Source organism: Stegodyphus dumicola, chromosome 2 (genome assembly GCF_044657685.1).
Source record: "Stegodyphus dumicola isolate Sdum_Otavi_A_Nest chromosome 2, ASM4465768v1".
Classification (NCBI taxonomy): Eukaryota; Metazoa; Arthropoda; class Arachnida; order Araneae; family Eresidae; genus Stegodyphus; species Stegodyphus dumicola.
The window spans coordinates 231,843,565-231,856,492 of NC_140769.1; positions in this window are offsets into that span (position 1 = coordinate 231,843,565).

Sequence of the window (12,928 nt, forward strand, 5' to 3'; positions counted from 1 at the left end):
TGATAATTTTTGCAGACCCAAAGTCAAAATTATGGTTAAATGTCCAACTAAGATACGCTATTGAAGACTTGTTAATTTCGCCTTTTCTGACATAAGATTCATGTTCCTTGATACGAAACTTCAACGCTCTTTTTATTTGGCCAATATATCTTAAACCACACTGACACGATATACTATAAATTCCCCAAGAATTCAAGACAGAAATGCAATCTTTTAGAATCGAAGGGTGAATTTTATTAATAGGGGAGAAACCGACTTGAAAATTGAATTTCTGGAGAATCTGTGGAATTTTATAGCTAACAGAAGGATAAAATGGAAGCACAACAAGGTCATTAATATTATTTCTAACAGTGGAATGTCTTTTTTGATGGGAATCTGAAATTTTTTTAACGGCTTTATCAATAATCACGGGAGAAAATCCACGGTCAATCGCAACTGCTCTCAAATAATTAAGTTTATTGGTAAGCAAAGATTCAGAGGAACAAACTTTAAGCACGCGGAATACATAATAGTAAAAAGAAGACATTTTTTGCTTAACAGGGTGGCATGGGGTGGTAAACAAACTGCAAAGGGTTTACGGTACACAGTAGTGCTAAAATCAGTTTCATTGCGGATTATAAGAATATCAAGGAAGGGGAGGGAATTGTTGGATTCAATTTCAAGAGTGAATTGGATGGCTGGATCAATTGAATTCATAATAGATAGAATCTCGGATAAATCCTCTTTATAACCGTCAAAAAGCGCGAAAGTGTCGTCTACATACCGAATCCAAAGACGAAAAGATAGTTTATCAAATAATTTCATCTCAAAATAGTGCATATAAATGTCAGCAAGTACCGGACTGAAAGGATTATCCATAGCCAATCCTTCAACCTGACGAAAATATGCATTTTGGAAAACAAAGTGGGTTATTTATTTGGATACTTTTATTGCATTTTAGGTTTAATTTTGCAGGTATAATAGAAAAATTATGAAGAATATTCAGATGAAATCGATGAACCGATTTAAAAAAAAATGTAAATTATGCTATTTAGTAACATATTTTCTTTATAAGCAGTAAATTACTGTATTCATTTGAGGTGGAATGGATATCCTGTAAATGTCCTTTATTTGGCCTAGATGTCGAAAATTCAATAGCGACAAGATCCAAATTAAGAAATATCTGTATAACAGGGAAAAATTACTGACTTTTTATTAAAAATGTCGAGGATTTTTATTGGATTTTCTTTATTTTAAAAGTTTAAGCAAAATTTTTAATTAAAAAAAAAAACAAAAGTTTTTTTTTTTTTTTTTTTTTTTTTTTTTTTTTTAAGTCAAATTTAATGGTTTTACAAAGTAATAAAATATTTCAAATTCAAGCTTTGTCATTAAGGAATGGTAAATTATTGTATAGAAATAATTATTTTGGCTTTTATTTTATGGGAAAATTCTGTTGTAGCTCTTTTTGTTAAATATATTGCTTCTGAAAATAGCCTTTTATTACTATTTAGCAGGGAAAGATATTCTTAACCATTTTAAATATGTTAGTATAATTAGCTGCATTCATTTTCTACATGATAACTAGTGATGCTTTTCTTTCTATAACTGGTTTCCAAAGGTATTTATTAAACTCCTGGAAAAAAAAAAAAAAAAAAAAAAAAGATTGATCATCTGGTTGCATTTCTATACATATTTGAGTATCTAGAAAACATTGAATGTTATTAACATGGTGAGAGTTATTTTCATTAGTTTGAAAATTTAACTTCGCAATGATGATTTTTCAGAGAATTTAGGATAAGAATTTCATTTTTCATTAATGAGAGTAACTTTTTTTTAACCTATGTCATTGTAACTTTGACTTTTATCTCTCTTCCTGTTATATATACATATAGTGTATTGTACCCTTTTTTTATTAATTTTATTGTCTAAAAATCGAGAAAGGAAAATTATGAAAATAGTTTAATTTCCGAAGGACACGGTTACAGTAAGAGCATGAAAAGTAGTTATGGAAAAACTACAGATAACTACCACAATATTATTTCTTTAAACGAAATCTATTCCAATTAGAATACAAAATAAAATAAGCTTTAAAATATTCAGGATCAGTCTTCTGTTTCTTCACATCCAATATACCTTTCTTTTGTGCATTATTGGAGCAAATCAGCAAGGCTGGCTTTAAGCATTTTGCTATTTAATGTAGTCTTCTGCGCTTCTAAATTTTGCTACCAATTCAGCCATACTGATTGTATTGCCTCTCGTACTGACCCTGAGAACCCATTTACTATTTAAAACTAGAACTGAATGTATTTCATTAGTGTGTGTGATGTCGATTGTGATTATAATACATGTTGAAGCACACACAGAAGATCCATAATGAGGAGCAAATTTGAAGTTGTGGCAGATTTAACTAATATTCTTTTTATTTTAGTTATATTACAGCCACAAATAACTTGGCACACAAATTGTGCCTGTTCCAGAACACAACATTTAAATTTTTTATAGTTTGCAGTAAGAAGAGAAGCAGCAGTCTAGCTAAAATGAGAAAAAGAGGTGAATTGCAATGTGTTCAGGATGAAATCTTAATTCAGAAGGAGTTAGTTTCACTTTGTGCCATTTGGGTAATTAATGTAGCTCTAAAATTATTATTGGCTGAAGGCTTATGTAAGTTGTTTTTATCAGAGCATTATGCAAAAGTCATTAATTTAGAAATTAAAAGTCTTATTTATCTAGAAATGCCACAGTCCAGAGAAGGTTATTATAGGCAGTTTTTATTTTTAGAATATCTAATAATATTAGAATATTTTTGAAGCTTCATTTACACATTTCTGATTTTTTGCCAGTATTTTTATTTATTTTTTTGCTGTATGATTGTTTGAGTTTTATGTGGAGTGTTTTAGCTGAATTTCTTGATCTTTTTTGTACTATAATTCTTAGGAATCTTGGTGGGTGTAAAGATTCCAATATTTAGGATTATGTGATTGTTTCCTAATGCTTTTTATTATTTTCTCTACTTTGTATATTTTTCCGATACTTTAGCTGTGTGTTCACACTTATTGCTCTTTACTTTGAATTCAGCTGCGTATGGATTTCTTTTTTGTCTACTAATGTGGTCTCGGTGTGTATGAATACCTACTTTTGTCTGCTGCTGTGTTCTCGAAAATATATAGAAATCTAGAATTAGCAAATCAACAAACGTAGATTTATAACAAAGCAAGAACCGTTCGGCGTAGATTTAGTCAATTCAGTCGATTTCGAGGGCTTACAGGTACCTCTTCATCAGGAGCAAAGACATCTGAAAGACTGCACTATCAACCACTAAGTATTTGGACACCCATGTACATACCGGTATCTGCGGTCCTGATATATATCACGCCCTCCATCATTAAATATAATGGCATTAGTGGCATGCAAGATTCTATGAAATGCAGAGTTGCCTGATTTCGAGAAAGATGTAATCATCGAGTATCACAAAAAATGCCTGACCTTAGAGGCATATCTAGTGAGCTGAATTACTCAAATTCGACAGTGGCTTATGTAATTCAGAAGTGGAAGGTGAGCAGTGATTATCGCAGTGTGCTTCGACCCGCAAAACTGGGAGATAGGGACCGACGGGTGCTGTCCAGAGAAATTTGGAAGAACCACACCCAATCGATGGTCCACATACCCCAGCAACTGTTGTTTCGATGAATACGATTTATAAGAAAGCACATCCGCTTGGTTTTCATGGTCGTGCTGCTGCTCATAAGCCTTTGATCAAGAAATCCAACCGTGCTTCTGGGTTAATGTGGTGCAAACCACTCTGACAGCGGATCATTGATTAGCGGAAATGAGATTTTTGAAACAACTAATTAAGATTCACCCTACTGGTTGGATGGCAGTGTCTGGGTCTAGCATCTTTTTGGAGAACGCCTCCTGCCAGAATGCATTATGATCTGGAATTATGATCTGGGAGTGTTTCTCCTAAACTCAGTGTTCTCTTGGGGCTAAACACTTGGTCTTAATTAATGGTAAACTGAACTATACTGAATGACAGTGTGCTTCCGACGTTGACACAGTCTTACGAGCTGGACCCATGTTACTTGCAGGATGACATAACCATCTGTCATGTTGCAAGGTCTACGATGGATTGGTATAATGTGTGTGTGTGTGTGTGATTATGGCAAAGCCTCGAGGGCTATCTGCCTAAGGGGAGGGATGCCTTCGTGGATGACTTTCTAAAGGAAACTGGCTCGTATACACGTTACACATGGGGAGGATTGGTATAATGACAATGGGGTTAACCGAATGGACTGACCTGCCCAAAGCCCAGACCTATCGAGACGCTATCGAGAACCTCTAGGATGAGTTGGATCACCGAATTAAGGGGTGCTACAACCATCCAATATCGGTGAAAGAGGTGACATATCTTCTCCAAGCAGAGTGGAAGAAAATTAAAATAGCCGTCATCAAAGGACTTGAGGACAGCACGTCCGGGAGGGTTGAGGGTGTAATTGCCGCTCATGAAGGCTCTACCAACTATTGAATTTGAATAAATTTTGTTTTCCTTTTCAATCACAAGGTGTCTACCAACAAATACTTACTTGTAGTGTTGATGAAGAGAGACCTGTACCTATTTGCCCTCCAAATCGATTGAGTTCTTGACAAAATCTATGCCAAACACATGGTTGTTGCTTTGCTAATTTTATGTTTTACTTTGGCATGCTTCTCTTCTGTTTTCATATGGAAATGTGCATTTATCTATTTTAGTTCCCCCTTTTTCTTACTGCATGTTTCTTTTGTTTTGATATGGAAATCTGCTTTTATCTACTTTACTTCCCCCTTTTTCTTTTATGTCTTAACCTAAAGTCAGCTTCTTAAAATAGATATTAATGAAATTGGATCTTCCCTCACCTTTCTTTCCCCCTTTTGGTTTTGCCGACGCTTTTAACTATCTAACTCAAGCACACTTAAAGAATTTTGAAAGTGCCACACCCCTAATGAGGGTTTTTTTTAGCTTCATTTTTTTCTTCTAACAAGAAACAAACGTTCAGGAGTGCTCAGTTACTAGAGCGAGGTATCCCTTTCTTTTTTATTTACATTTATTTACATTTCATATTTTCAATGGTTTATTGAATATACTACATATTTACAACATTACATTAGGAGTGTTAGGTGATAGGTCACAAGGACTTCTTCAAATTTGCCACATTCTTCATTGCACGTTAGGATGTATTCATGATTAGGTTACTTCTCACTTCTCTTTATCCTCTTTATCTTAAGCCCATAATTATTATTTTTTGTGTACAATCTGAACCTTTTTTTTTTTCTTTTAACCCAATTTTTTTTTTATCTGGCCTTTGAAAAATTTCTTATCTGCTTCGTTATTTTTCCCCCCCTTTAAACATTAGTTAACTGTGCTTACTTCAAAGTACGTAGCATATTATTTGCAATAGGAAATTCAAAAATTAAAATAACTATGAAAAAAAAATCTGAAAGGTTTCAGATTTTAAATTACGTCCAAAGGGGCGTTTTTTTCAACGTTTTGTGTGTTACCTTTATTTATTAAATATCATGTTCTTTGCACTTAAGCCATAAAATTCAGTTCAATAGCAATGTCGCAACATAATTTTAAAATGAGCAAATCTTTAGAATTTCCGATACACAGTTCCGCGCGCTGGAGATAAAAAGTTTTTTTTATCTCCAGCGCACGGGTAGGGAGTCATCTCCCACGTAGAGTGTTGCCATTGCTCGCTTTGAAATTCTTGAGTTTTCTAAACAAATTTTTGTTAAAGTTTTACAAAATATGAAATCAATAATAAAACAAATTTCAAATTTGGTCTTCCACATGCCCATATTCATAGGAGGATTACATCATTCAAAATTGGTTGGCTCTATGCACCGTTGTTTTATCACAATGCAAGAAATATAAATACATTTATGGAGATTTTTCATTATTTAATTTCTTCAAATATAATGCAGGATTCTAACATTTGGTGGCAACAGTTTGAAAAGTGAAACGGACATTTATAGTGATTTAACGCAAAATCGCAAAACGAAAACAATAGTCCTTCAGGGACAAAGCCCCTTTGGACTAAAAATTAAAATATACCTTAAAAACACACAAAAATAATAATAAAAAAAAAATGCATACACTATTGAAGTAAAAATTACGTACTTTAAATTCTGTAAAGCTAATTATTTAACTCTTATTCTACATCATATAATATACAAACCCTGTTTGCAAATTTCAAGTGATTGTATGAGGAACTTTAAGAGTTATCATGGTTTTTTTACTAGATATGCAATTTTTTTCAAGTAAAATATTTTGCCATTCATTATTTTTATAATAAGAGTTTCCTATTTTCTCTTTTTGGTATGTTCCCCACTGCACTGATAATATTTTCATTATATGCAATTATATTATTTAAATAATAAGCAATTTCATTTTCAGTAAAGCCTGGTTAAATGATCCTTAAGGAATAAAGTAGATTAATGAATTTAAATAATCTGTGCAATCTTTGGCCTTGAATTATGCGGGTTGTCAGTATTTTATTGTATTATGTAGCCCATAAAATTAAGTATCTAAAATAATTGATTAATGTGTATTTCGATACTGTTACCTAAAAAGAGTACAAAGGAAACCTGTTTTTATAAGTAAAATTATGATGAAATATTTTTTTTATCCGCATAAAATGCATGCAATATTGATATATTTATTTTTCTGACATAGAAGTTCCTCCTGTTCCCCAACCAAAAGCTTGAGTAGCTCTGCAATATATATATAGTTTTTAAAGGGTCCAATAAAAATTATCTTTCTAGCAGTTCCTGCAGGAGTAAAAATTTTAAAATCACAAGCTTAGGCACACTGACATATTTGAAACAGTTTATTTGTAAAGATTTGTTTATTTATAGTGTTTTCCCCCACTTAAATCACTGAAACAAAACATCTCTGTTGTTCTTCATTTTTGCTTCTTTCAGTACTTTTCATATTTAACCTTCGAATGCCAATGATTAAACTACTATTGAGCAATAAAAAAGACATGTCTGAGCAGTAATATATCATATTCTTGAAATCATAATATTTTACTGATGACTGTAACTGCACAAATAAACTGTTGCATGTATCTGCATAGATATAGGAATTAGAAAAAATAGGACACAGAATTCAAAAATTTAATAAATAATTCAACACGTTCCCTACTGTAAAACGGCATTGTTTCCCACAGAGCGATAGTATATTTTTGTACAGTAATACCTAAAATTAATTTCAGTATACAGTACAAAGTCCGTAATCCAGACTCGTCGGGACTTCGGCAATTCCGGATTAAGGGCTTTTCCGGATTATAGATCATCAATTTAAATCTGGTAAGATGGCATACAGAAATTATACAATTAAAAATATGAAACCGTAATTTATGAAATAAAGAGCAATTATGATCTAAAGGGTATGAAAATTTACCAAAAAAAAGCTTAATATTTATTTATTTACTTTATTAAACATTTCTTTCAATGTAAGTTGTTTAAGTTGCTTCGTTTTTTGTGCTAAACGCGCATGCGTAACATTAAACGCGCATGTGTAAAGCATACAGGGAAAAAAAAAAATTTTGGCTTTGAGGTTCGGATTATAAGATTATTCCAGATAATGGATGTCCGGATTACAGACTTTGTACTGTATAATTCAGAGTTGTTTTAATCATATTTCAGCTAGTTAGCAGATTTAAACAGCAAGTCAGAACCTGAGACCACATGTCACAAATGTGAGACATAGTTTCTTTGAAGCATTCACATGATGATCTAGTTGTCATTACTCATATGATTATGATGATCTAGCTCTCTTTTCAAAGGCATGAAAGCCACTAAGTCCATCCACACCTGTGAAAAAAGGTTTAAGCCATAGTGAGTGAGGGAAGGCAAAGTTGTACATGCATATATGCAGGGCTCATCCTAGTGGGGGACAAGATGGTGCATGGCACGTGAACAGCCAAATGATTATCAAACATATATTTTTGTAAAAAAGGGCAGCCAATTTTAATTTGCACATGGATGGCCAATGGTCTAGGATTATATGTGTAGCAGACTCAGCTAAATCATCGACCAAATGTAAGTGCGAAAACTCCATCATAATCAATGAAAACTTACCTCATATTTGTTTCGTTGTAATTGGCTAGTTTTTATACCAGGTTGGCATAAAGTTGTACAGAATATTAGGCAGAATTCTGATACCAGTTTCTGTGATGTAGCAAGCTGTGAAGCTCAGCTTATACCACTTATGATCACAAAGCTCTCATCTAAATGATCATTGATAGACCACTAAATATGAATGCAGTTGCACTTGACCAAGAAATTATAAAGGGAGACCAAGAAACCTCTATCACTGTCCAACATATGAACATACGGTCTGTTTGAAGAAAACATATGACTCTTTATGAAGCTGGTTGAGAGTGAATGTATTAAAATGTATTTGTCACAAATGATCCTATAAGATAAATTATGTTGCACTAAGCTACAACTTATGTTTCAAAACTATATAGAAAACATTTTCCATAAAAATGTTTGGTATTTGTTAGTTATCCTGGCTTAGAATTTCTTGTTGATAAAGATTACTAGTGACATTTTGGTAACCCTTATCTGCTTTTGGGTCCAATTTTCTCTTCAATAATGTTTAAATGCTACTGAGCTCTTGGTTATATTATCTATAAATATGCCCATTAAAGTTTTTGCAGTTCTGCTTTTGCCATGAACAGACTTCTTTAGAAAATATTCATTTGTTTTATGACAAATGCTGTCAACAGTAGATTGTTCTAAAAAATTCTTTCCTTCCTATTTTATACAAACACATAGAAAATATAAATTTTATACTCTTCTTTTTTTAATTTTAGCGCAGTGCAAATATGAAGTAAATTCAAAATTTCTGAGCTGGATAATAAAAAAATAAAAGTTACGATTTCTAGTGCCAATCAAACTATGGAAGTGTATTTGCTTCTCACAGTTTTTCTTAATGTATCATCGTTTATGTATTTTCTAAGCCTGATACTGTAAATATTAACACACCTTTTTGATGCCAAGAGTTTCATAAAAGCTGTTCCATAAAAAGCAGGGCTCAAATTTTAATTTTTTTTAATGTTAGTGAAAAACAAAGAAATAATAGTCAACTTATAGCCTTTTTATAAAAACTAAACTAGTTTATTGAGGATTAGCTGTGTTACATAAAACCAATAAAGAGATCGTAGAGCACATTGTGACATTAGACTTATTCATTACTATCAATAAATCATACTACTTGGGGACAGAATCTGTTAGTCAAAAATAGCTAATACATATATGTGTACCAGTACTGGAATTTTTAATATTTAATTTAGAGTAATAAATTTATGCTCTAGCAATAAACGCAATATAAAAATTAAAATTTTCCAATTACAGAAAGCCTCAAATTTTCAGTGCTTGTTTATAATTGAAAATAGATGTCTCAACTATTTAAGGAAATAAAGCCTACTGAAATTTTTAAAAATCATATACAAATAAATCTGATATGTCTTCAACTCTGAAATAATCCCCACTCTTCACTTCAACAACAAAATAGGTATTCTTATACACTGACAAGCCAAAACATTATGACGTGGAGGGCCCATAATTAAGTGGGAATGGCATTTAACTGCTGCTGGAGAAGGTAAGGAATCCTTGCACTTACTTCTGCAAGTGATGGTAAAGGCTGTTGATCTATAGGAAATTTGATAGAGGGCAAATGGTAATGGCCCATAGACTCTGAATAAGTATCTCTGTAACTGCACTACTGGTAGGTTATTAACGATCTGCCATTGTGAGTATTTACGCAAAGTGGATAAATGATGGTGAAACCAGCAGTGGACAACAAGGTGTTAGATGTCTACATGTAATCAAAGAAAAAGGATGACAGAGATTGCCCTGCTTGGTACAGTAAAATCAGAACCAGACAGTGGCTCAATTGACAGCCCAATACAATGCAGGTTCAAATGCAAGTGTTTAGTAAGACACAATTCAGTGGACACCGTTGTATATGGAACTGCACAGCAGACATCCATTGTGTGCTTTTACTGGCCAAATGTTATTATCAACTATGCCTACTGTGGGCCCTACAACATTGAAACTGGCCCGTGGATAAGTAGAAGAGAGTTGCCTGGTTAGATGAATTATGATTTCTCATGCATCACATCAATCGTCATTCAGGTATGCCATCTTCCAGATGAACAGTTACTTCTCCCTAGTACAGCAGGACATACAGGCTGGTGGTGGCAGTATGATGCTGAGAGGGACGTTCTCATAGGCAGCTCTGGGACCCTTATTTGGAGAACAGAACAGAAAATGAAAGTTTCAGACTATCAGAACATAATTGCGGATCACTTGCACCCTTACATAGTGCCTATCTTTCCAACTGGAAATGGATTCTTCCAGCAGGACAACGCCCTATGTCATGAAGCTTGAATTTCATTGGAGTGGCTCGAAGAGCACAAACATGAATTCAAATTAATGTCCTGGCCACCTAACTTAATGGATCGTAACCCGATAGAGCACATTTGGGATGTCACGAAACGGCAGCTGCATGACATCCCAAATGTGCTTAACACTATGAGCTCCATGGCACAACCAAATGTGCTCACAGCTAAAATATCACCATGTCGGAATATCACTTTGCATGGCTGCTGCTTAAGGCACTGAGTCTCCAGTCATCTACCAAGAACTTACGACATCCATGCTCAGGTGAGATGCAGCTATTTTGCAGGCCTAAGTTCACATGCAATGTGTTATTGAGTAGATGCTTGTAATGTTTGACTCTTCAATGTATAGTCTTCAATTAGGAGTGAAATATAAATTAGTTCATATACAATTTTCAATCAAACATTTCATTTTTTAATTCCAATGCTTTTTTTAATAACCCAGCACTATAAAACTTCTGCTACAAGTAAGGCTCAAATTAATGAAACCCTGATTATAAAAATTTTCTGACTTACATGACACTTATGGTTATATATGAAATTTACTGTCACTTCACATACATAAACTTGACAATTTTCTTATATCCTTTAATGACAAATAATCTATCTTGAGAATTGGAAATTTATGAAAACTAATAGTTCAATAAATAATTCTAATCTAGTCTATAAAAAGTGTTTAAATTCAGCTCTTCATCAGTAAGACCAAAAAGCTGTCTTGCTCAGAAGATTAACTTACCTCTCTGTTAAAACATCATTGAGTCAACATATAAGTGACTGAAAGGGGAAAGCTGCAAAACATAGATCAGCTTATGAAAACTTGTCAATACACTTTTTTCCTGCTTTGATTCTCAGCTGACTATGTTTCTGATATAATTTTTGCATTTTCTTATTGTTTCAGCTGAATGACAATGCTCTGTCTTTGAAATAAAGATACCAAATTCAAGCTAAAATGTTATAAAATGCCTATCAGCAGAAAATGTGACCAAAATTTTTGCTTATACAGTGGAACAAATATAAATAGAAATCTTCCAAGGTATATTTACATAGCTGCCAACCCTTAAAACTAAGAGTTTTTTATGGGAAAACTAGAAGGTTTTCAAGTTGTGCTTGATACCATTTGAACTCCAAACTGACTTAAATTTACTTTATAATGCATTATTCACGATACTAAACTATTTACGATATGAATCTCATTACAAAATATAATAATATTTAATACGATATTTCATAAGCTATGTTTTTGTCCAATTTTACACTTTTATACATAAGAAATTTTGAGTAGGAAAAGGAAAGTTTAATTTATTAGAATACATTTAAAATGAAGAAAATAAAATTAACAATTAATGTACATAGTATTTGTATGGATAAACTTTACAGTGTATTATACATTGGAATGAAACAAACTTAGGTACAAATATTAACTTATTAAACAGTTCTTGAATTTTGATATAAACTTCAACAAGTATCTACAGTGGATTCAGAAAATTCAGATAAAACGAAATTTAAAAATGAAAAATTTAATATATGTAAAATTTAATTAAGAAAAGATTATAATATATGATCAGAGAAAATAATACAATTCAAACGAAATAAAATTTAGTAGGAAAACTTATTCTGAAATGCACTAAAAGTGCTGAAATACAATTTGCATAATTTAAATTTCATTAATTCACTTATTGCAAGGAAGGGAGATTTGATTATCTGCTGGAAGACATGTAGAAAATCAAGAGTCTCCAAGTAAAAACAGGAAAGTTAGCAAATATGAATTTAGCTCAGTGTTTAAACTGCGCTGAAGCCGGGCTCCAGTACTCCTTAGTTTTGGGGATTAAATTATAATTCTATCCGAAGACCTGGAACTGAACACCAATTTCAGTAGAAATTTGATCTCGAAAATTTTATTTTTAGCAAGCATATTAAAAATCACTAATTATATTTAAATTAATTTAATCATTTATTATTTTAATGAGTAATTATTTAATTATTAGTCATTTCATTTATTTATTTATTTATTCTTGTTCCTCTTTCCTGACGGTCTACTGTAGGGCCTCCAGCACTCTTCAAATTTCAGAAATTAAGCATCAAGAAAGTAAAGTATAGTTATATATAGAACATTTAAATATGTTTTACCATAAATTCTGAACAAAAATGCAACAAATCTTTGAAATCATAGAAAACAACTAGTATGAAATTGCCTAATCACTTAAAAAAAAATATGTATTTATTCTATGATTATTTGTACACATATACATTGTCAAAGATGGTATAGATATGTGTATTAAACAAATAAACTGTAAATGAATTTAGAAAAGAAAATAAGTTCTGTTTTGTTCTCCAAATTAGATTTAATTCATAATGCAAGTACAGTCAAAAGTCGTTAATCCGGACTCGTCGGGACTTCGGCGATTCCGGATTATCGATTTTTCCGGATTATAGATCATCAGTTTAAATCTCGTAAGATGGCATGCAGAAATTCTAAAATTAAAAATATGAAACCGTAATTT